Below are 23,545 nucleotides of genomic sequence, written 5' to 3'. Positions count from 1 at the left end.
ACTGTTTCTTCCTCCCCAGTATCAAAGACTCTGTGTTCACGGCATTTAGCAGGTTCCCTCCTCTCCAGTAAGTCTGATTCTTGCTAGTGTTCAGAAGTCTGGCTGGAAGCTTCTCCTCCCACAGGTAAGGGCAGTTTTGGGGGTAAAGGTGACTCATTTAAAAGGGGATTCAGAGGTTGAAGTTCTGAGGTGGGGTCATGTTATTTAAGTGAACTCTGGGATGATATGGTGTTAGACTTGTTTGAACTCAAGGAGTTCTGTTTTAAGAAGTATTTACCCTGATGTTTGGAATATACAGACAGACCAGGGAGAGCACTCAAGAAGCAGATGGGACAGACCCTTAGAGGGACATCAGGGGAGGTGACAGGGCCAGAAGCAACAGGGTGAGACACTGCTCTGCTCCTCCGGGGAGCACTCCTGTGGCCAGGTCCCTGGTCCTTTATGATGTAAATCCCAATTCTTGACTTCCTTGCAGGAAAGAATTTCAGGACAAGCCATTAGGAAGCAGAGCTAGGGGTTTGTTTGCTTGATAAACATTGTTAAGAAACTCAACAACAGGAGTTAGTGGAAAGGAAGACAAGTACCTAGGAAAGGAGAGAGGCTCACTCCAGAACACCGCCGCGGGCTGCTCAAGCACAGCCACTATGGACTGTCTTCATAGTTGTCGTATATCACAGTGCTTACAGTGGCTTCTGAAGTTAAACCTCTAAGCTTGCTAAGGAGCTCAAATAAGGTCACAGGAGGGGTCCTAGGTATTGGATGAAATCCCTGCTGGTAAGAAAAAAGCCCAGGTCATAGCATTGCAGGCAAGTCGGGGTCTTCTACTGTTAACAATGATTTCCCATGTAAGGTCCCTGGAGGTATATGAGCACAGAGGAAGGCTCCATTCATGGGCATGTAGATTCGGGCATGGTGCATGGTTCTGTGCTATTTGAATGCTCTGAAGACTTGCTGGGTGGGCAGTCTTCACAGCCAAGGCTCTCGGTTGTGCTGGGCTGGGATTTCTGATTCTCAGATGACAGGAAGCTTAGTCTAGCCTCTGGGACAAGGGGCTCGTGACAAACGACAGAGAGGCCAGGAACATCATTTCAATTGCTTGTCCTTAAGCTAGGGCATCTGGTTGCCTACATCACATTCTCAGAGGGAATGGTGATATCCAATGGCTGAGCACAAGGCCCTACAGAGAGACCCTGCTCCAGCTTTGGGAGAGGAACAGGCTTTGGCCCGGCGTGTTTCTCCCTCTTCAGTCTTTCCACTCTCTTATGTCTCAGGTTTCATTTCCCCATTTAACCTGATAACCTACATTTTGGTTGTCATGGCAAGCAGCAGCCTCATGCGTTAGCTTGGGTTTTTGTTTTGTTTTCAGATTTTAGACTCATTATCAGCCTGTCTGCATACGGGTTCCCTCCTCTGGGTCACTTTCTCCAGTGTCACAAAGGTCTAGCCGCCCTTCCTTCCTTCGTGCACACGAGGGTTCACACGTGTGCAAATGCATGTAAAAGCCAGAGGTCAGCCACTCGTTGTTTGGTACCTCAGGTGTCAAGCACTATTTTTGTTTGATAAGGTCTCCCATTGACCTGGAACCCACATATTTGTCCAGGATGGCTGGGCAGGCATCCGGCCTCTGACTCTACAACTCTGGCACAGGATCAGGCTCACTCAGGTGAGTGTTCGCCAAGCACTCTTCTTCTCAGCCCCGCATAGCCTTCATAATGAAGGGACCATGGACATGTGACAGCCTACTCACAGTCATAACTGAAGCAGGGCAATAATTGTGGAAACAACTCTCAAATGACTTTGTTAAAAGTGGTCTCCTGTCTTCATATTCTAGTGGCCATAGCTTCAAGGCCAGAACCAGGCTAACCTCAAGATCAGAAAGACATTTTCTTAACTGCAAATGATGAAAACACACTTTAAGTAAGATTAAAAAACAAAACAAAACACATTTCCTGTTACTAGCAGGGTAGAGAGTTACTTTAGAAACCAACTTCAAGGGATGGTGTCATCTGAAATTACAGGACCTCAGAAACTCACTAAACACAACAGTGACTTTCTGTCTTGTAGCTTATAGTCTCTGTAAACTAAGCCAAATTTAGAGGAGAAAATCCCAATCTTGGAATCCTCTTACCACTCACTGAGGACAAAGTAAGGACAAAAAACAGTGTTCTGTTAGAGTGCATTAATTCATGCAGAATGGTTGGCAGGGCATTTCTTGGGACTTCTAAGTGGCAGTTTGTCACATGATTAGTACATGTGATTAGTGCTGTCACCTTGACAGGAGCTAGACTCACCTGGGAGAAGGGCCTCAGGCATGTGGGTGGTGAGATTATCTTGATTACTTAACTGATGTTCAATGGCCTGACTGTGGGCCATACCATTCCCTGGGCAAGGGACCCTGGACTACACAAATGGATCTGGGCAGCAGCCATCTTCCACCCCTGAGTCCTGCGATGGGATCAGTGGCTTCAGGCATTTGCTGCCCTGACTTTCCTACCGTGAACTACGTACGAGGCAGAACAAACCCATTTTCCCTTACGTTGCTTTCATTCCAGCTTCGGGAACAGAAACTAAGACACTACCTGGCGAAATAGTAAGGCTTAGTGTGTGGATAAGTAGTGATGAACTATTCTAGGGTTAAAACAGAAGAATCCAGTGTCCTTTCAACGAAATGATTTTGAGTCATTGAATTTTCAGAAAATTCCAGTCTCTTGCCATCTATTCCAGAAGCTTTCGGTAGAGGGCAGCTGAAATCTCTTGGCGAAAAGCAGGCGCCATTGGAGCCCCAGTGGCCGCCGCAGCAAGGGTGCCTCTCCAAAGCCAGAGCTTGAGGAGGGAGGAGCCGGAGGCGGGAGGCCAGAGCAAGAGAGCACCGCGTGGGAGGACTGCGCAGGGCCAGGCGTGTGTACTGGAGGTGCACGGCGGTGGCGCGGTGCTGGTGGTTGCAGGTTGTCCAGAGCCCGGGTGGGTGCAAGAGGCAGCGAGGGGGCAGAGTAGGACGCGGGACGTTGCACTGGAGGTGCAGGGCTTTGGGCATTGCACGGGCGCGCAGTACTCTGGGAGGTGCATAGGGGCGGTGCGGGGCGCAGGGCAGCTGACAGCGTCATCAGCCGGGAGCAGCGCGCGCTCCGCCTCAGCAGCCTCTGCATCGCGCCGCGCGCAGCGGGTCCCGGAGCTGCGCCTGGAGACTTGCCGCGCTGAGCCGGCTCTCCCCAGGTAAGCGACCTAGGCTCTCAGCTGGAGCTGGATGTAGCTCGCGTGTGCCCGGTGCTTTTAGCAAGTCCCGTGATCCGGATTACTCTCCGGGGGGTGAAGATCAGTATGCATCCCAGAACTGGGAGAAGGGGACCAACCAGCCTCATCCCGCACTCTCCAGGAGAGGAGGGGAAGGGTGAGCACGAAGCCATAGCTCAGTTGGATGAACGATACACTGAACATCTAGCATTGTTTTGAATGAGCAAAATCTCTAGGTTTTACACAGATTAGGGACCCGGTCGTAATAGGAGTTGCGGTTGGGAAAATCCTTTGATTGCAGGTATTGTCATGGATGCGGAAGTCGATGCCATGAATTTAGGAAAAGTCACGGAAAGAGGTACAGCAAGAGAAAGACGGTTTCAGAGCTGAGAAGAGACTGCTGGGGGATTCCTCATGCTTGGACCCCAGCCTCTAGATTTTAATGCTCTTGGAAGAGCCCCGCCTAAGCGTCTCCTGGACCTGCTTGGGATATCCACGGGGCTCCCTTTCTTCTCCCGGTGGGAAGCTGGGAGCCTAGGTAAGGCTCCACATCTCGTCCTACATGTAAGAACATGGGTCTCCATGAAAGGACAATGATAGCTGGCTGCCCACGGGCTGGACTTCTCCATCCTGTTCAGCAGTTTCATGTCCCAGTCCAGATTCTTTGGGGCTAGGGGGACTTTGGAACTGGACGCCCCGCGCCTCGATTGTTCCACACTTTCAAAGGTGGAACATAATTTAACTTGAGTAGAGGAATTTGTGCACAGGCGGCCTTGCTTAGGGATTTACTTCACATTTTGGTCCTTGTTACCTTAAAATCGTCCCCCGTATATGCTAGTTTATCCTAGCAGAAGTTTTATGATCTGTTTGCTTTAAAAAAAAGCCACAAAATAATGTTTTAAAGGAATGTTTTTAAGCAACAACAAAGAGCTGAAGTATTTTACATCTCAAATCATTCCAAATGTGCTCTTTCCCACTGGCATTTGGATTCGAGGAGGTGGAGTGGGCGGGAGAGAAAAGAGGAGGATAAAATTAGAATAAATTTAACAAATCTGTATGGGAATCATACTTTTTTATTCTTGTTGCCTGAAATTGCAAACTGTTCAGTTTTATCTGCACTAGCCCTTCTTATTTGAGAGTCCCCTGAGCTGGGGCACAAGAAGACACAACACCCCCATGTGTCCCACCCCCAATTTATCTGAGAAGCAAAAGATGGTACAGGGAAAGAGGCCCGTTTGACCGAGGACACTGAATCTAGAGCTAGTGGCTGCTCCCTGGAGAATACAGGCAAGAAACCGGGAGAGGCAGGCCAGCTCCTGAATGTAGCCAGGCTCAGAATCTACGCTCGGTTTTCTTGCCTTGTAAACCCATGTGCAGGGCTCATACGGAAACCTCCAGAAGCTCTAGTGAGGATGCTCCCGAGGCTTGGGGCACACGGCTTGAACGGCATGCTGGGCGGGGTGGGGACTCCAGCAGCTGGCTAGCAACCAGCCTTGCCAACAGAACTATTTCAGCCCGAGAAGGGCAGACGGGGATCCAGCTACCAGCTTCACATATGAGTCCTATCCTCAACTAGCGCACGTAATTCTATATTTCACTAGAAACGACTTATCCTAGTCACAAAAGACAGGCGTCAGATAGAAGAACCCAAAATCTTTGAAAAAATAATGGGGCTTTGTTTTACAAAGAAAGAAATGATAACTCTTGCAGTTAAAAATATATTGCTCACTCTCAACATCCAAGGGATGGTTGGCATGTTGAAATCAGTTGGTGGATTTAGATAGAAATCATCACATATCCAAGATGAATGTTTTCACACCAGAGAATTTCTATTCGACAAAGAGAATTTTGGTCACCCCTGGTGTGAAGGCTCTACTGCCCTAGTATCCAAAGTGCTCAGCACTGACTTTTCAGTGAGGATAACCAGTGTTCACTCTCCATCTCACGGTAGCTCCAACCTCCCCACGGGTCATCTGAGCAGGGGCACATTGGCCATGGCAGATGTCTTTTCAGGGCTAAGCTGATTTCTATAACATTAATTGCTTTTGGTAATGATTTTTTCCAGGAAACGACTGATCTATCAAAAAATGAAGATGAAGGTTTCCATGTTGTCAAAATTGCTGATATCCCCCCCCCGTGTGTGTGTGTGTGTGTGTGTGTGTGTGTGTGTATGTTTGTGTGTGCAAGTGTAGGCAAGAACCTGTAGGTACATGTGCACACACATACAAGTATGTTAATTTGCATGGTGACCAGAGATGATTTTTGAAGGTCTTCTTTAGTGACACTCTTACTTATTTTTTGAGGCAGAGTCTCTTACTGATTCTGGAGCTCACTGATTTGATTAAGTTGCTGGTAGTGAGCCCCAGGAACCCTCCTGACTCTGTCTCCTGGATTACAGACCTGAACTGCTGTGCCTGGCTTTTTTATGTGGGTGTCACAGATATGAACCCTGGTTTTCTTTTTCCTTGACTAGAGCTATACTGACTGAGCCAGTATATACTGACTTCAGCACTGGAGCTCTTCAAGAGTTAAATTTATTAACACCTGCGTACATAGTTAGGCACGAACATAATACTATCCCATTGCTTTCAAATAATGCTTTAGTTTTTAATTACATGTCAGAGAAGTGCCTTTTCCTTGACTTGGTGAGCTGTTTTAGAAGAGATGGGAACTGATATCCCCTCTCTCTTTTCTGTTGTTTCTGGCAAGTTCTGAAAAGAGATGCCTTGCTGCAAGGACTGCCCCGTAAATCAGTGCTGTCCAATAGACATGGAAAGGGAGTGTTGCCTGCATAATTCAAATTGCACCATTCGTCACACCGGAAGATAAATGGAGCAGGCGAAATTAATTTTAATATTTCCAAATTTGGGTTCTCACGTATCAAAACTAATCAGTTACAGGTTTAGTCAGTATAAAGCATCAATACTTTTTTTCTCCTTTCCCCATGCTAAATCTTAGATCCACAAGACATCTCAATAAAGATCAGGCACTCGGTGTGGACAGTGACTAGTAAAAGCTAAAAGAGGCCAATGAAATGGCTTAGGGAGTAAGGGTGCCTGCCACCAAGCCTATTATTGACCCTGGGTCTACCTTGGGGTTCACATGGTGAAAGGAGGAAACTGATTCTTGCATATTGTCCTCTGACCTCCAAACAGTCACCCTCACAATTCTCCCATGCATGCAAAATAAAGAAATAAAATGTAATAAGAGTATAAAATAATAATAAAAGTTAAAATGTCAGGGTCCATTGCCATTTAAGATCATTAAAAACAAATAAAGAGTCATACTGATACAAGACCTGGCTCTTCCTCCCTTGCAGAAATCCTAGCGTCTTTGTGTGTGCATGTTCAAGTGTGTGCCTGTGTGTATACACGCACGTGAGTGTATGTGTATGTGGAGGCTAGGGAGCCATTTCAGGAGTTCTTACTTTTTGGGACAGTGTGTCTTGTTGAGTCTGGAGCTCACTGATTGATTAGACTAGCTGGCTACCTAGCGCCAAGGCTGCACACGCCTCCACTTCTCCAGCATTGGGATTACAAATGTGCACTATGTTCTGGCTTTTTATGAGCACTGGGCATCAAACTCAGGTCCTGTTTGCACAGCAGCCCTGAACTGACTGAGCTGTCTGGCCAGCCCTCACATTTACTTCTATGCTAGTAAATATAAAGGAGCAGCTCACATAATTGCTCTGATTCTATGAGAATTAGCTGTCTGCCTCCAATCTTTCTGGAGACTAGAGGTCTGTTATCCCAGAAGCCAGGACAGGCACCAACTTCTGTCCCAGGAGGTACTGGCCTGGATTTGCTTCAGCTAATCTTCATTTTTAAGTTCCTTTACTGAAGAAGTACCAGCAAAGTCATGGTTAAGCTCATGAACACTGGGCAGGCAGTGACCTGTTGTGTCTCTGACACTGTGTCTCTGGTCTTTGGGTGCCGTTTGCCACCAATATGAGTACGATCAGTGTTGAAATATACTTGTTTTTATGTCACTAGATAAGGCTTGTGTGAAATGTAACTCTCTACACTTGACTCTTGCAACCTGCCTGTAGTTTGACATGGTCGTGAGTGACCTGTTCAGTGTGGTTCGGCAGGCCAGTCAGGGCTGGAGAGGCACCGGCTGAAGCCACCGGGACCTCTGCCTCAGAATTCATGATGGAAACTTTGAGAGCAGCATTTTGTGTTAAAGAATTTCAGGCAAAAAAAAAACTAAACTAATTAATGTCTGGAGAGGGATTATTTTTCTTAGAAAAATGGAAAAACTCGAGAATTTTTTATTAGAGCTGTGTGCACACCCACACAACCACTCACCCACACACTCACACACCCACACACTCACACACCCACACACATACAAACCCACACACACATAAACCCACACATCCATAAACCCAGACACCTATATTTCCACACATTCACAAGCCTACACATCAAACACACAAACCCACACACACCCACATATCCACATACCCACACACTCATGTACTCACACATCCATTATACCACACACCTATATGTCCATATCCACACACCACACCACCCATACACCCACACATCTAAACACCCACAAACACATGTGCTGCGGGATTTCTGCCCAGTTATGTAGCTGCCTCAGAGCTCCCAAATAACACATGAGACACTATATTAATTATAAGCTGTTGGCTGGTGACTAGGACTTTTTTTTATAGGCTAACTCTGTCTTAAGTATTAACCCATAACTACTAATACATGTATTCCTACATGGTCTTTTCTTACAGAGAATGCTAGATCATGCATCTTCTCCTCCCGGGATCTCATGGTGGATTCACTCTTACTACATTTCCCAGAGTTCTCCTTGTCTCCTAGTCCTACCTATCTTGCTTCCCTATTGGCCAACAGTGTTTTATTCATCAACCAATAAGAGAAACATATGTACAGAAGACTTCCCCCATCACACAGGCATCCACATATCCACATACCCATATTCCCACACTTCCGCATACATACACATCCATATATTAGCCAGTTCACACACCTACAAACCCACATATCCACACATCTACACACTTGACATCCACATACCACACACCCATATAGCTGCACATTCACATACCCATATACCTGCATATCCACACACCCATATACCTGCATATCCACACACCCATATACCTGCATATCCACACACCCGTATACCTGCACATCCACACACCCGTATACCTGCATATCCACACACCCGTATACCTGCATATCCACACACTCGTATACCTGCATATCCACACACCCACATACCTGCACATCCACACACCCGTATACCTGCATATCCACACACCCGTATACCTGCATATCCACACACCCGTATACCTGCATATCCACACACTCGTATACCTGCATATCCACACACCCACATACCTGCACATCCACACACCCGTATACCTGCACATCCACACACCCGTATACCTGCACATCCACACACCCGTATACCTGCATATCCACACTCACATACCTGCATATCCACACACCCGTATACCTGCACATCCACACACCCGTATACCTGCATATCCACACACCCATATACCTGCACATCCACACACCCGTATACCTGCACATCCACACACCCGTATACCTGCATATCCACACACCCATATACCTGCATATCCACACACCCGTATACCTGCACACACACATCCGTATACCTGCACATCCACACACCCGTATACCTGCACATCCACACACTCATATACCTGCATATCCACACACCCGTATACCTGCATATCCACACTCACATACCTGCATATCCACACACCCGTATACCTGCACATCCACACACCCGTATACCTGCATATCCACACACCCATATACCTGCACATCCACACACCCGTATACCTGCACATCCACACACCCGTATACCTGCATATCCACACACCCATATACCTGCATATCCACACACCCGTATACCTGCACACACACATCCGTATACCTGCACATCCACACACCCGTATACCTGCACATCCACACACTCATATACCTGCATATCCACACATCCGTATACCTGCATATCCACACACCCGTATACCTGCATATCCACACACCCATATACCTGCACACACACATCCGTATCCCAACATCCTACCCACATTTCCACATAATGCACATCTGCACATATCCCTCCCTCCCTCCCTCCCTCACTCACACAACATGTACCCACTTACCCACCTGTACTCACTCATAAAAGCACATGCCACCTTCCTTCTTTAATGTTTTCAGAGGAGTGGGGTTCTGATGTGCATCAAAGCTTTGAGAGGTTCTTTGGGAAGGAGGAAGCTTCTGACCCATGACCCTTAGCTTTCCAGGTATTTGTATGTGTGTTTGATGCTGGGATTGAACTCAGGGACTTCAGCTGGTATTTTATTGTAACAGTTTCAAAACTTTTGGGTTTGGGGTTGACTTGAGGGAAGAATATGGTCAGAACCCATGCTTCTGCATTAAAGGCAAAGTCAGGCAGAATATACTCAGCTCTCTATGGCATTCAAATCCAATCCTTGAGGACAGACCAGATCAAGACTGAACCTTCGTAAGCATGGATTCACCTTCCTAGTGTGTGTGTGACTGGCTAGCCCCACCCACCCCAAGTGTACACAGCTGAGGTCAGTAGGTCATCCACTCACCACTGATGGTTCCCTGAGACTTAAATAGAGGTACCTATGTCAGCTTAATAGTTGGTCAAGCATCTGGCTTCTTTGTCTTGATCTTTGCCTCCCTCTTAGGACCACTTTGAACTTCACTGGTGGTTGCCAGATACTCGAGAGCAGAAGGAAGGAAGATGGGGCGGGGCTGGCCAGTGGGTTCTTGTTCACTGATAGAAGCAAGGGGCTCTGGTGTGCCGTGGCATAGCAACAACCTCAGTTGACAATAATGAACTGTGCGTGTCAGCAAGCAAGGAGACTTGACCTGCAGGGTTCACACCCTGAAGACAGTGTCTGTGTAGCCTGATACACAACATATTCAGGTATCAACACTCAACATGCTACATTAATTATATACATGTGTGTGTTTATAACTTCTACTTTTATATAATTTAAATAATTAATGAGTTTGAGCCCCAGAATGTGAGTTAAAAATGCAGTGTGGTGGTATGAGCTTGCTATCCCAGTGCTGAGGGGACAGAGACCGGAGGATGCCTGGGACTCACTGAACAGCCATTCTAATAGGTGGGCGCCAGGCCAATGGGAGGCCTTCTGTCTTAGGAGTGGGTGGCATTGCTGAGGGTGATGCTTATCTGTCTTCTGTGTGCACACAGGTGCCACTGTGCACATATGAACTTGCAATGCACCCCCCCACGTGTACTTAAAATTTAATTAAAAACCAGTGAATGGAAGGAGAATGCGTATGCCCCACATGAACCCCACAGGACCATGTTAGTGAGGTCTGTGTCAGCGCTTGCGAGCTAACAGGAGTGTGGAATTACCAGAGGGTGGAAATGGCTGGGTGACCTAGATTTGAAAAGCTGCTAAATTACCTACATTATCGTGATGACCAAGCAAGCGTTTTGTTTGGTGTTTTGACTTTCCCAGGTGCGTTCAGCTGGGAAGAATAGGAAGGGTCTAGGGAGTCTCCTCCCTGCTCTTCCATTCCTTGGAATATTGGTCTGAATCCCTCCACATGCATGTGCAGTAATTTTGAGGGGGGGAATGAATTGGGTTGTTGAAACAAATGTCTAAACAAAATGCAAATGTAAATATGGGAGGGAGCACATAATAATCTGAGGACAGGGAGGATTTTTCCAACATGAGATACTAAAAAGAGAAGATTTGTTAAGTCGGATTCAACATGTGGTAGTTTGAATGTAACTGATCTCCATAATCTCATAGGGAGTGGCACTTAGGGGGTGTGGCTTTGTTGGAGTGGGTGTGGCCTTGTTGGAGGAAGTGGATCACTGTGGGGGCGGGCTTTCAGGTTTCCTATGCTCAGGATACCACCCAGTGTGTCAGCTTACTTCCTGTTGCCTACAGGATGTAGCTCTCTCACCTCTGTCACTCCATCTGCCTGCACTCTACCGTGCCCCCACCGTGATGATAACGGACTGAACTTCTGAAACTTTCAGCAAGCACCCAATGCAATGCTTTCCTTGTAAGAGCTGGTGTGGACATGGTGTCTCTACACAGAGATAAAAACCCAAACGAAGACAATACGTTTTCTGCATTGCTGCCCAAATACCAAGAGCAACATCAAAGAATAGATATTTGCAACCTATTTCAGTTGATCCTGACTTCTTAATTGGGTAGTTTTCCTAGCTTAGAATCATCGGAATCCCTAGAGGGATTTGCTGGGCTCTCATCTCTAAGACTTGGAGCTGAAGTGTGGTTCAGTGATACAGTCAGTGAGTGACATGCAGGAGGCTCTGGGCTTGATCCTCAGAACTGCAAAAGAAAGATAGACAGACAGACAAACAAAAAATCCTGAGCCGCTGGTTTCAGCACTTCAGTCAGCAGGTCTGATTCACGATCTGAATTCTGCTGACCCTGCTTGACCCTGAGTTGTTTGAGAGGAACTCATTGTGTAGACCAGGCTGGCCCAGACTCCCAGTGAGCCACCTCAAAACACCAAGGCTAATACAGTCATCTCCTTGTGTATCAGGAGATATCTGGACAGAAGGCAAGAACACAGTGTCATAAAATAGGGACTCTCTCTCTCTCTCTCTCTCTCTCTCTCACACACACACACACACACACACACACGCACATGCACACACACATGCACACACAGATACATAGTTACAATCTTTTTCTTTTCACACCATACCCGACTGCACATGTACTATACAAACATGCGCATAAGCACATCTTCCTTGTAACCTTTCCAAAAGGGTCTAGGGCAGTGGTTCTCAACCTTCTTAATGCTGTGACCCTTTAATACAATTCCTCATGTTGTGGTGACCCCAGCCATAAAACTAATTCGTTGCTACATCGTAACTGTAATTTTGCTACTGTTATGAATCATAATGTAAATATATGATATATAGGATACAGGTTGAGAATCACTGGTCCAGAGACTTGTCAGACCTCAGAACAAGGATTCCCTGTAGAGTAATGCTTTGTTTCCCCTGTCATTCTCTGCTAAGGACATGCAATGCCATCGTATCAATTCATTCCTCCCCCCAAAGAGGCGCAGAGCCCAACACAGCTTGACCTCAGTATCTGGCCTTTCCTTGCTAGACTCAGCAGAAACTCTTATCTCTGGTGTGGCTGTACTGAAATGGGAGCTACCCCAGGATGCAGCTGTAACCTGCGTTTCTCCCCCAGAGTGTCACCTCAGCCACTACACCATAGTGTAGGTGCCCGCTGTTCGTCTCTTGGTATGGCTCTTCAGGGAAGCATCCACAGTGTATTTGGTGAATCAAAGGATGCCCAGCCATCACAGGATACTGAGACTGTCATTGCTTTTCTCAGATGCATGTGATACAGGCTTGAACGTTGCCTGGCAGTGTCATGGGGAGCGTGGAAAAAGCTTCCTTTCTTAATGCTTTGGAACCCAGAGCCCCAAGCTCAGTGATTGCAGGCTTACTGGGTTTGCTGTCCTTACCTTGCCTGGGCATGGCATTACATGACTGAAGATTCCGCGACTAGTGTCTTGGGTAATGGATAACACTTCTCCTCAGCTCTCTTGCCTTATTTAAAACATACCTCATCTTTCTGGTCCTCGAGGATGCTGTGTCTTCCTCCTCCATACCCCCTGCATGCTTACATTCAATTGAACCTGAGCTGAAACAGCCATCTGCAGAGTCTCACTTCCGAGCGAGGCCACTGATGCTTGGGTCACCCTCATACTCTTGCTGAGTGTATGCAGGGTAGGGAGAATGGGTGTATCTATGGGTGTATATACATGCTCATGTATGCGCTGGTGGACATGCATACGGCAGTAAGAAGTCAAGCTCAGGTGTCGTTCCTCAGGAGTCATGCACCTTGTTTATGGGAGAGGGCTTCTCACTGAATCCGGAACCTGTTGATTCAGTTAGGCTGGATGGCCAGTGAGCTCCATGGGTCTGCCTGTCGCCACCTCCCCGGTGCTGGGATTACAGGCATTCAACACAACATCATTACGGCATACTTGTGTGGGTTCCAGACTCAGTGCCTCAAGCCTGAGTGGCATGAACTTTACCTCTTGACATGTCCCCCACCCATCGGAAGTTGCTGCTACTGCCCTACTGTTTTCTGTTTCCTCTGCTTTAGTCTGCACTCCCTTGCTTCAGGCCTGATTTGTCCCTCTGCAGAATACCAAGGATCTCTCCAAGGGCAGCCCACTGTCCTTGGGTAGTCCTATGATATTGACTGTGCCTCCCTTTGGGTATCCTTTTTGTGGCCTCCTCTTGCTGACAGTAGTTGTCTCTATATCACCTGAAGTGCTCACACTGCCACCCTGTGCAAAATGTGTGGCCTTAAACACGTTTAGACAGTCTTTCAACAGCGAGCCATGGTGGCGCAGGAGCACCAGCTCCACTGTCCTGCTGTGGTGGTAATGACATAGTCCCCTGCTACTGTAACTTAGGGCTCCATAGAGAATCCACTCCCAGGACTGGACAGATGGCTGTGCAATGAACACATTCATTGCTCTCACAGATGACCCCAACTTGGGTTCCGGCACCCACACCGAGCAGTTCACAATGCTGGTAACTCCAGCTCCAGGGGAATGCAATGCCCTCTTCTGGCCTCCAAAGGTACATGCACACAGACGTACAATAATGTTTAAAGAAGACGTTTTAAAGCGGGGAGGGGCACCCAGTCACACAACACAGATTAATGAAAGGAGCCAAAGCAGGAAACACGGGGACTGGCATGAGAGCGGAGCCCTGTGCTTAGGGATTGTCGCCCACAGCCAGCTGGCTAGCCCATCCTTCTCAGTTCCTTCCTTAGAAGCACAGCGTAGATTCGTTCATGCCCTGAACAGACTGTTTGTACACACTTCCTGTGGGCTGGCAATTCTCACCCCTTGGGGGTCCAGCAGCAGCAGTGACTGGAGCAGAGAAAAAGCCCATGAGTAGCTTTTATAAAGCAGAAGTGTAAACAAGCTTCAAAACAAGGAAGCCGTGCAGGGAGCCGAGAAGGCCTGTGTGCTCCAGAGATGAGAAAGAGGAGGCCACAATCCTTCAGGGGATGAGACTGGGCCGTACGCTGAGGCAGCTTTGCCAGAGACATTCTCATTGAAAAGACTGATACTTGAGCACAAGTCTGTAGGAGACCTGGATGTGAGCCCCGGAGAAGACTGGAGAAAGAGTGGTCTGGACAGAGGGACCAGCCAATAGGAAAGTCCTGAGACAGGAGCATGCTTGGTGTGTCAAGGAGCAGTGGAGACTTGTGTGGCTGGGAAGAAGTGAGGGGCACAATGGTAGAAAACAGATGTGTGTGTGTGTGTGTGCATGTGTGGGCACGCGCAAAGGGAAGTCAAATTATTGGCTTGCACACCCAAGACACAGGTCGATTGAGGGACTTGAGCATAAGTGGATGCTCTGGAGCCCACAGGGATTGGAAGAGCCCAAGGACCACATGGAATTAGCCAGCTGGGTGACAGCTTCAGAAAGCTTGGTACTAGATACAGGAGCTTGGTGGCAGTAGAGAGGGACCTGTGAATGGCATCTCCTGATTAGCTCCAAAGTGTTGCTAATGGAGTTGGTGTGAGGCCTGGGGGAATGTGGGAGTACTGTCCCGGGTAACCAGCAGGATCCTGCTGACAATAACCGAGACAAGGATGCTGCAGGGAGTTCCCAGGGGCTGTGTGGGGAGCCCAGCTTTGCCCAGATGGGATGCTCTTGGTGGCGTCAGGGAAGTGACCTGTGTGTCTGAAGTCTAGGGGCAGGTCCTGGCCACAGGCTGTGAGATTGTTGATGTTGGCATAGGGATGGTGTTTGAGTCAGTGAAGACATGCCACCTCTGCGGTGGTGGAGATGGATGAGGAACCAGGACAGGGGAGTGAGTCCTCCTGGTTAGGAATGCAGAGCTCATCTTCCCTTCCTTCCCTATGCTGGCGGAACTGTTCTCAGAATGCACTGGAATTGCTGGCATCTTATGACTGGGCTCGCCTCTAGGCCTGCTCTCCACCTGCTAGATCTTCACAGTGTTTTTGTTGTTGTTTTTTTGTTTTTTATTCCGATAGAGGTGGGACTGTGAGACTTCCCTGTGTAAAAATAGCTGGTGGCTTCCCATTCTGCTCAGAGTAAAACATGACCTTTGGCCCACTCCCTCAAGCCTCCATAGGGCCTGTTTGTTCCTGTCTGACTTTGTTGACCTTATATGCTTTATCCATTGGAAGGTTCCCTCTTGTATCCAGAGCCTGCCAGTCCCTGCCTGTGTCTGACCTGCTGCTCTGTGCTGGACAGCTCCCACCCCTTCGCATCGCCTCTCTGGGAACATTGTTCAAACACCCTGCTTGTTCTGTCACACCGCATGTTGCATGTTCTTGAAATGGAATGGGACGCATTAATCAAATGGATCCACACTGATGAAAACCTTCCACTTGGAAGTGTTTTCTAATAGTTGGAATTTCAAGTTTTTAATTGTGTAGATAGGAGACTTTAATTTTATTACATTTTATTTATTCATTTATTTATTGTGTGTGCTTGCACATGAGCATTACAGGGGATAGCATTTGGGGTACTGGTTCTCTTCTGCCTTGTGGGCCCAAGGGATGGAACTCAGGTGCTTGGAATCTGAGCAATCTCACTGGCCCAGAGGGGAGAGGTTCTCTCTCTCTCTCTCTCTCTCTCTCTCTCTCTCTCTCTCTCTCTCTCTCTCTCTCTCTCTCTCTCTCTCTCTCTCTCTCTCTCTCCCTCCTTCCCTCTCTTCCTTCCTTCTTTTTCTTTCTTTCCTTCTTTTCTTTCTTATTTCTCTCTCTTCTTCCCTTCCTCCCTCCTCCTTCTCTTCCTCCATTCCCTCCTCCTTCTCCTCGTCCTCCTTCTTTGTTCCTGCAAGCTCTGGGATGTTCTCTACCAGTGCTCAAATTTCTTACATAGGATGGAATGACGTTAGCATACAACCTCTATATACCCTCCCTATGTTAACCCGTCTCTGGAGCCCTCGTGATACCTAAGACAATATAGATCTGTGTAATGAGAAAAGATGAAAGTCTGATATAAAGTGAATATTTTGAATAGTACCTGACGAGGGGTGGGAGGTTAGCTCAGTTGAATAGTACCTGACGAGGGGTGGGAGGTTAGCTCAGTTGAATAGTCCCTGACGAGGGGTGGGAGGTTAGCTCAGTTGGCAGAGTGCTCACTTGGCAAGCACAAAGTCCTGGCTTTGATTCCTAGGGCCGTAAACCAATACATCCTTTTTTTTTTTCCTGAACATTTTGATCTTAGGTTGGTCACTGAACCCATGGATGTTGAGGGACACCTGTAAGGTTGCTATGTACATTCATGTATCTCTTCCCAGAATACTTTTTTCTCACCATGGTTTGTTTTTTAAAGAAGATAAATGGTTTTTAATTTAATTTTGTTGTTTTTTTTGAGACATTCTCATGTCATCCAGGCTGCCCTGGAGCTTTCCATGTACCTGTGGATGACCTTCACCTTCTGATCCTCCTCCTCCTCCTCTTTCTCCTCCTCCTCCTTCCTCCAGTACTGGGGTCAAAGGTGCACACCCCTGTCTTAGTTACTGAAGAGACACCATGACCAAGGCAACTCTAACAAAAGAAATGATTCTCGTAGGGACTTGCTTATGGTTTCAGAGGGTTATTCCATTATCGTCATGGTGGGAAGTAGTCAGGCATTGTACAGGAGCAGTAGCTGAGAGAAGAGATCCAGAGACAGCAGGAAGAGAGAGAGTGAACAGGGGAGGGGTTTCTGGTGTGACCTTTTTAAACCTCAAAGCCCACTCCCACTGACACACCTCCTCCAACAAGACCACACCTCCTAATGCTTTTGGAACAGTTCATCAACTGAGGCCTAAGCACAAAGTATGTGAGCCTAATGGGGGCCATTTTCATTCAGGCCACCGTAACCACCGTGCCAAGGGTTTGGCTGTAGCATGAGCCATTGTATGTTAGCGCTTCCGTGGTTGCCCTCATCTTCACATGGCATATAAGAGTCGGCTGGCTCCACAGGTCTTAAGCACAAAAGCCTAAAGACCTCCTGTCTGGTGACTGCCACCCACTTTCAAATTCAGCTCCTTCACTGCCACACTGACAGGTGATGATGCGATGCTGACAGGTGATGATGTGATGCTGACAGGTGATGATGTAATGATGACAGGTGATGATGTAATGATGACAGGTGATGATGCGATGCTGACAGTGATGATGCGATGCTGACAGGTGATGATGTAATGCTGACAGGTGATGATGCGATGCTGACAGGTGATGATGTAATGCTGACAGTTGGTGATGCGATACTGACAGGTGATGATGCAATGCTGACAGGTGATGACGCGATGCTGACAGGTGATGATGTAATACTGATAGGTGATGATGTAATGCTGACAGGCGATGACATAATGCTGACAGGTGATGATGTAATGCTGACAGGTGATGATGCAATGCTGACAGTGATGATGCAATGCTGACAGGTGATGACGCGATGCTGACAGGTGATGACGCGATGCTGACAGTGATGATGTAATGCTGACAGGTGATGATGTAATGCTGACAGTTGGTGATGCGATACTGACAGGTGATGATGCAATGCTGACAGGTGATGATGTAATACTGATAGGTGATGATGTAATGCTGACAGGCGATGACATAATGCTGACAGGTGATGATGCCACACTAACAGGTGACGCAATGCTGACGAGGGGTACGATGCTGGCGAGTGATACGATGCTGACTAGTGGCACGGGCAATGAATTCACTAGAGCCTGCTCCTGTCATGGTGATGTGCAGCTTCTGTGTGACTTCCATCTTGGGAGGGCGTGTTCTTCAGAGAGCTTTGCTCTTATTTTGCTCCTTTGAAGTGGTCACCGATTTTATTAAGCACTGTTGAAGAGGTTTTCTTGTCCCACCAGGCCCACCACCCACTTTTCATCCCTAAATAAACACACAGACACTGTATTAATTATAAAATGGTTGGCCGATGGCTAGGGCTTCTTATTGGCTAGCTCTGTTTTAATTATTAACTCATAGCCTACTAGAGAATGCCTGGTGTGTCCTATCCTCCTGGTTCCCCCATGGTATTCCCTGTGGGCTCTCTCTGCCTACCTTTCCCAGAATTCTTCTTATCTCCTAGTCCTGCCTATCTTCCTGCCTCTATTGGCTATTGACCAATCAGTGTTTTATTCATCAACCAATAAGAGAAACATGTATATAGAAGGACATCCCCTATCATCTCCTTTTTTCCTGTCTAAATAAAAAGAAGGGTTTTAGCTTTAATACAGTAAAATTATATATAACAAAACAATTATCAAGTAAGAACTATAGTTAACAATATTTAGCCCATTAACATTTGGCAAAATTTAAAGAAAATATTCTATCATCTATCCTATCTTAGTGATTCAAAAGTTTTATATGTAATTTATCTTTTACCATAACAAAGGAAAACCATAACCATAACCATCTGTCTTCAACTCCATCAATGACCTCAGAAGGATACTATATAAACTAGAATTGACAGAGACATCTCGTTGCCTGGACAGTCACCCAATGTTCTTCTGTAATATTGGAGCATCCAGCTTCAGCCCACAGGCCAAGTTATCTGGTGAACTTCTCAATGAAGCAAGAAAGTATAAACTGTTCACCTGTATTGACAGTTTGTCAGTCATTTTTCTCTATGTCCTGCAGAATGCCTGGCAGACTCTTCCATGAAGCAGGAGCCCTGCAGGACCATCCCATTTTTTTTTCAATTCCAGCAGTCACGTTCCTGTGGGACCTGCATGTCCAGTTTATATAGCACACAGTCAAACAGTCCAGGCAAATAGCCCAAATGGCTATTTCTTCCATGTTGAAGGCAAACTCCATAACAAGTTTCTCCAATGTCCATCTTCCTCTCTGACATAATCGGTGTTGCCAGGAGCAGCTGTGTCTCATAGAGCACACAGTGGATTGTCTTGGCAAATAACCAACAAATACCGAGTGTTTCCCATGCACCTTACTCAGGCTTGAGACCTCCTGGTGTTTAAGAACAGAGTGGCAGGTGGATATGAGGAGAAGAAGGGGGAAGAATACTAGGAGGAATGGGAAGGAGAATGAGAAGGGGAGGATGAGAAAGGGTAGCAGAGAGGAGGAGGGGGTGCATGTAAGCATGTAAATAATCTCAGAGGAGAAAACACGTCCCAAAGCACTGCATTATTGAAAGAGCCTCATTCTAGCGGGTGCCGAGGAGATAATCCTGAGACACATGTAAACATTTGTGCTTTGGTCCCAGTGTTTTGTAAACCCCTCCTTCTGGTGGCTTCTAACAATGCTGCTCCTGGGCTTCGGTGAGTGCCCCCTTTGTTTCTTCCTGTAGGACACAGAGAAGAAGTTCTCGGTAATTTAGTATATATGTTGGGGTGATATTTTACATATTTTCCCACAGAAAGAAAATAAACATTTTCCCCAATGGTTTGTGACTTTGTCCTTTTACTATTAAGTTTTTGAATTTTAGTCATTTTTATATTGGCTTATATTAGCTCCACATAATGATGAACTTAATGTGTTTGCATATATGAACCCTGCATAATTGTGATATATTTGTTCATGTACATAATACATCTTGTCTTGTTCACCCTCCATTTCCCCCTTGTCTCCCCCCACTCCTACTTGTCCTTTCCCCTTACTAATTTCTCTTTCTCCCCCTGTTGCGTTTCATTAGGGATTTTAAAATTGAATTTTGACTTACTTAGTTGTTTTATGAGTATGTGTGTATTCACATGTGAACCATAGTGAGGTGTGGTGGCCAGCAGACACTTGGAGTGACTTCTCGTTCCATCACATGGGTATTCAGGAACGGTAGCAAGTGCCTTTACCTGCTGAACCACTTGCTGGCCCTTTACAGATGTGTTTGCTTTAACAAGATCCTGGGAGGGGTTATTTGCAACTCCATAGTCTCCCTTACCAGTGCTCACAAAGTTGACGACCCATGGGGGCAATATGCTGTTAAAGCTGATTGAGAGAGGCAGGTGAGCAATGCAGGCCCACAGACGCTTTGTGTGAGCCATGCAGGGGATTTGTAACTGTATTTGTTTCTTTTTTGATAGATACAGAGTCATATTACCTACCCAGACTGGCTTTGAATCCCCGACCCTCCTGTCTTTACCTCATGAATACTGGGATTACAGATGTGAGCTACCACATCCTTCCGGTAAATACATTTAAACAACTAAAAAGATGGACGTGAGCAAGATGGCTCAAGATGCCACCAAATCTGATGACCTAAGCCCCACCCCAAGAACCCACAGCGTGAAGGAGAGGACTCCCAAAAGTTGTCCTCTGATCCCCACATGCAACCACGACACTCTTCCTTAACATGCACAGCAAATAAATGAATAAATAAATAAATAGTGGTGATATTTATTTAAATAATATATGTATAAAAGCAAGGATGGAGGATTGTCATTTTAATGTGCGATCAATATCAGGATTGTGGATGAGCTGTCTGAATCAAAAGCATCCAAACGCAGATGGGTTCCCAGTAGCTGGTGGCCATAATGTTTAAAAGCGTAGCTGTAAGTGCCGTGGCCACGGTCACAGCTTCTCACCATCATTAACAATATCAAATTAGAGCCAGAGACAGGCGTGTATTTTCGTTGGTCTTCTGGAGAAATCAGATTGGGGAAGTGGCTGTCAGACCAGATTAGATCTTTGCTGTTTATACTGTGTAATAGGATGACAGAAGACGAGTGTCTGCTCGGCTAGTACCAACATTTTTTACTGAAATTTCTTGCTAAAGGACTAGAAAGAAAACTTTGCATACATTGTCTTTCATTTTTTGTTGTGGGACAACCTTCACAACACAAAATCTGCATTAACCATTTCAAGTGCACAGCTTGGCATTAATACAGTTTGTTACCACACAGATCCACTTCTAGAGCACTCCATCTTGCAGGGCCAAAATTCCGCCCTCATTCAACAATTCCTGTTAGCCCTGCAACCCTATTCTGTGTCCTGTCTCTGTGCATTTGAACACAACTTACATTTCCCCACAGAGGAGATCGCAAGATCTATGTATGTTTTTCATGTTGGTGTGTGTGCAGGTGCATGTATGCATGCATGTATTGAAGACAAAATCTTCTTCCCCATGTTTTGACACAGGCTCTTCCGCTAGCCTGGAGCTCTCCAATTAGGGTAGGCCAGCTGGTCGGCAAACCCCAGGGCTCTCCCCCTCTTCACTTCCCCAGGGCTGGGATTCTAAGTGTTGGCCATCACACAAGGATTTTTGTTGTTGTTGGTTTGTTTAGTTTTGCTTTTCAAGGCAAGGTTTCTCTGCGGAACAACTCTGACTGTCCTGGAACTTGCTCTGTGGACCAGGCTGGCCTCAAACTCACGCGTGCTCTGCCTCTCAAGTGCTGGAATTCAGTGTGCACCACCACCACCACCAGGCTGACTTTTTAAAAAAGTGTGTCCTGGACTTGAGCCACTAAGCCATCTCATCTTTTTGTAACTAGCTTATTTTACTCTGGCTATCCTCTAGGTTGGTGTGCTCTGTTGAAATTTCTTTCCCTTCCCAGGCTGAATGAGGCTCTTTCTCCTGTGTGTGTGTGCTGCGTCTTGCTTATCCCTTCATTTGTCAGGGGGATTTGAAAGGCTCCCACCTCTCAGCCTTTGTGAATAACGGTGCCTGTGGATACTGGAGGGCCAGCAGTCTGCTGGCAGCTTGCATTCTGGGAAGTGGAGTTACTGGCTCCCATTGTAGCTCTCTGCTGAGCTTTCTCCAGAGGCAGCGCCGTATTTTAGTCCCAGTATCATCACGAAAGTGTTTGTTTTTCTACATCTTTGCCATCATCTTTTAAAAGAATGATATGTGTATGTGTATGTTTGTATGTGGGTATGTGGGTGTAAGCATGGGTGCCTGTGGAAGTGGGGGGCCGTTACAGGTTGTACTGAGCTATTCAATTTGGGTGCAAGGAACTTGACTAATGTCCTTTGGAAGAACAACAAACACTCTTAACTGCTGTGCCGTCTCTTCAGCCCTCATTTGTTATTTTCCTGTTCAATGTTAGAAGCAGCCCTTCACTGTGATTTGGGCTTTCTGCATGTTAGCGACTGGTGTTAGGCCCTCTTCACCTGCATTAAGGAAACATCCGTGGAGATTCCTTGTTGGTGTCTTGCTTTGTCCATCTTTTGCTTGCTTGGTCACAGACATTTTTTTTCCATACTGATGGTGCTTGGTCCTTTTGAGATTGTATGTTGGCACCTCTCCTCCAGATTCCCTCTTAACCTAAGCAGTCACATCCTCGCTGCCCTGAGGTCGAATGAAGCCTAACTTAGCTACTTACTCGGCATGGGAAGGGGTCTTAGTGATTCGAAATAATCTTCAAAAGGTGGAGAAAAAACTTGGAGCACTCATAACCCCATTCACAAATGTGTCTCAGGGTTACAAAAATCCAAGCAATGTGGCGCTAGCATATGTGGAGACCTAGGGATCAAAGAGGCAGCAGTGAGAATTCGGAAACACAGGCTCGTGTTTACAGTTGGGTCATATGGGTAACATTTTTGGATTTTTTATTTGTATATGTGTGTGTCTATATGTGAGTATGCATGCATGCCCATGGGGTCCAGAAGACAGTATCACATCCCCTGGAGCTGGAGTTCAAGGTGGAGGTGAGCTGTCCAACATGAGTGCTGGTCACTGAACTCAGGTCCTCTGAAAGAGCAACCAGCACTTTAACCACCGAGCTATCTCGATAGCCCCCAAATTAATTTTTAATTTTTTTATTAATTTATTACTTTTTTACAGTCCAATCCCAGTTTCCCCCTCCTTCCTCTCCTCCTGTCCTCCCGCCCCCCAACCCTCCACCTCCCATCTGCTCCTTGGAGAGTCTAAGACCTCCCTTCGGAAGTCTACTAAGTCTGTCCCATCATCTTGTTGAGGCAGGACCAAGGCCCTTTTCCACACCCACACCCCTGTGTCTAGGCTGGGCAGGGTATCTCTCCATATAGAATGGACTCTTCTAAGTCAGTGTGTGCATTAGAGTTAGATCTTGAACTTATTTTTAACAAGGGCCCCACACTACCAATAGCAAAATCTGGGAACAATGAGGATGGAACAGATGATGGTGGGACAGCTGGATACCCATAAGGAGGAGAACGCAGCCTGAAACTCAGCTGATACCTTATGTGAGAATTAGCTCATTGTGGATCAGCTTTAAGAGACAAAACCATAGAACTCTTAGAAGACACATGGGAACTCTCCATGACCTTGCATTTGGTTCCAGGTC

The 23,545-nt window shown here is 46.7% G+C and overlaps 1 protein-coding gene across 4 annotated transcripts in view; it reads left to right on the top strand.

The window, feature by feature from the left end:
- The window catches only part of Diras2 (DIRAS family GTPase 2), a 36,137-nt gene continuing 12,592 nt past the window's right edge, over positions 1 to 23,545 (top strand). Inside the window, exons 1-2 of one of the 4 annotated variants that reach the window (XM_040755977.1) lie at positions 2,782 to 3,213; positions 3,533 to 3,769. The gene's annotated coding sequence lies outside the window, so the exon portion shown is untranslated. Of the gene's footprint in view, positions 125 to 2,781; positions 3,214 to 3,532; positions 3,770 to 23,545 lie in introns of those variants that run through there. The other 3 variants (XM_013110677.3, XM_013110676.3, XM_013110674.3) reach the window with 3 other exon arrangements.

The sequence above is a fragment of the Mesocricetus auratus genome, unplaced genomic scaffold (assembly GCF_017639785.1).
Source record: "Mesocricetus auratus isolate SY011 unplaced genomic scaffold, BCM_Maur_2.0 Super-Scaffold_100013, whole genome shotgun sequence".
In the NCBI taxonomy this organism is placed as follows: domain Eukaryota; kingdom Metazoa; phylum Chordata; class Mammalia; order Rodentia; family Cricetidae; genus Mesocricetus; species Mesocricetus auratus.
Note: the sequence above shows the minus strand (reverse complement) of the source record. Positions and strands in the feature narration are given on the sequence as shown.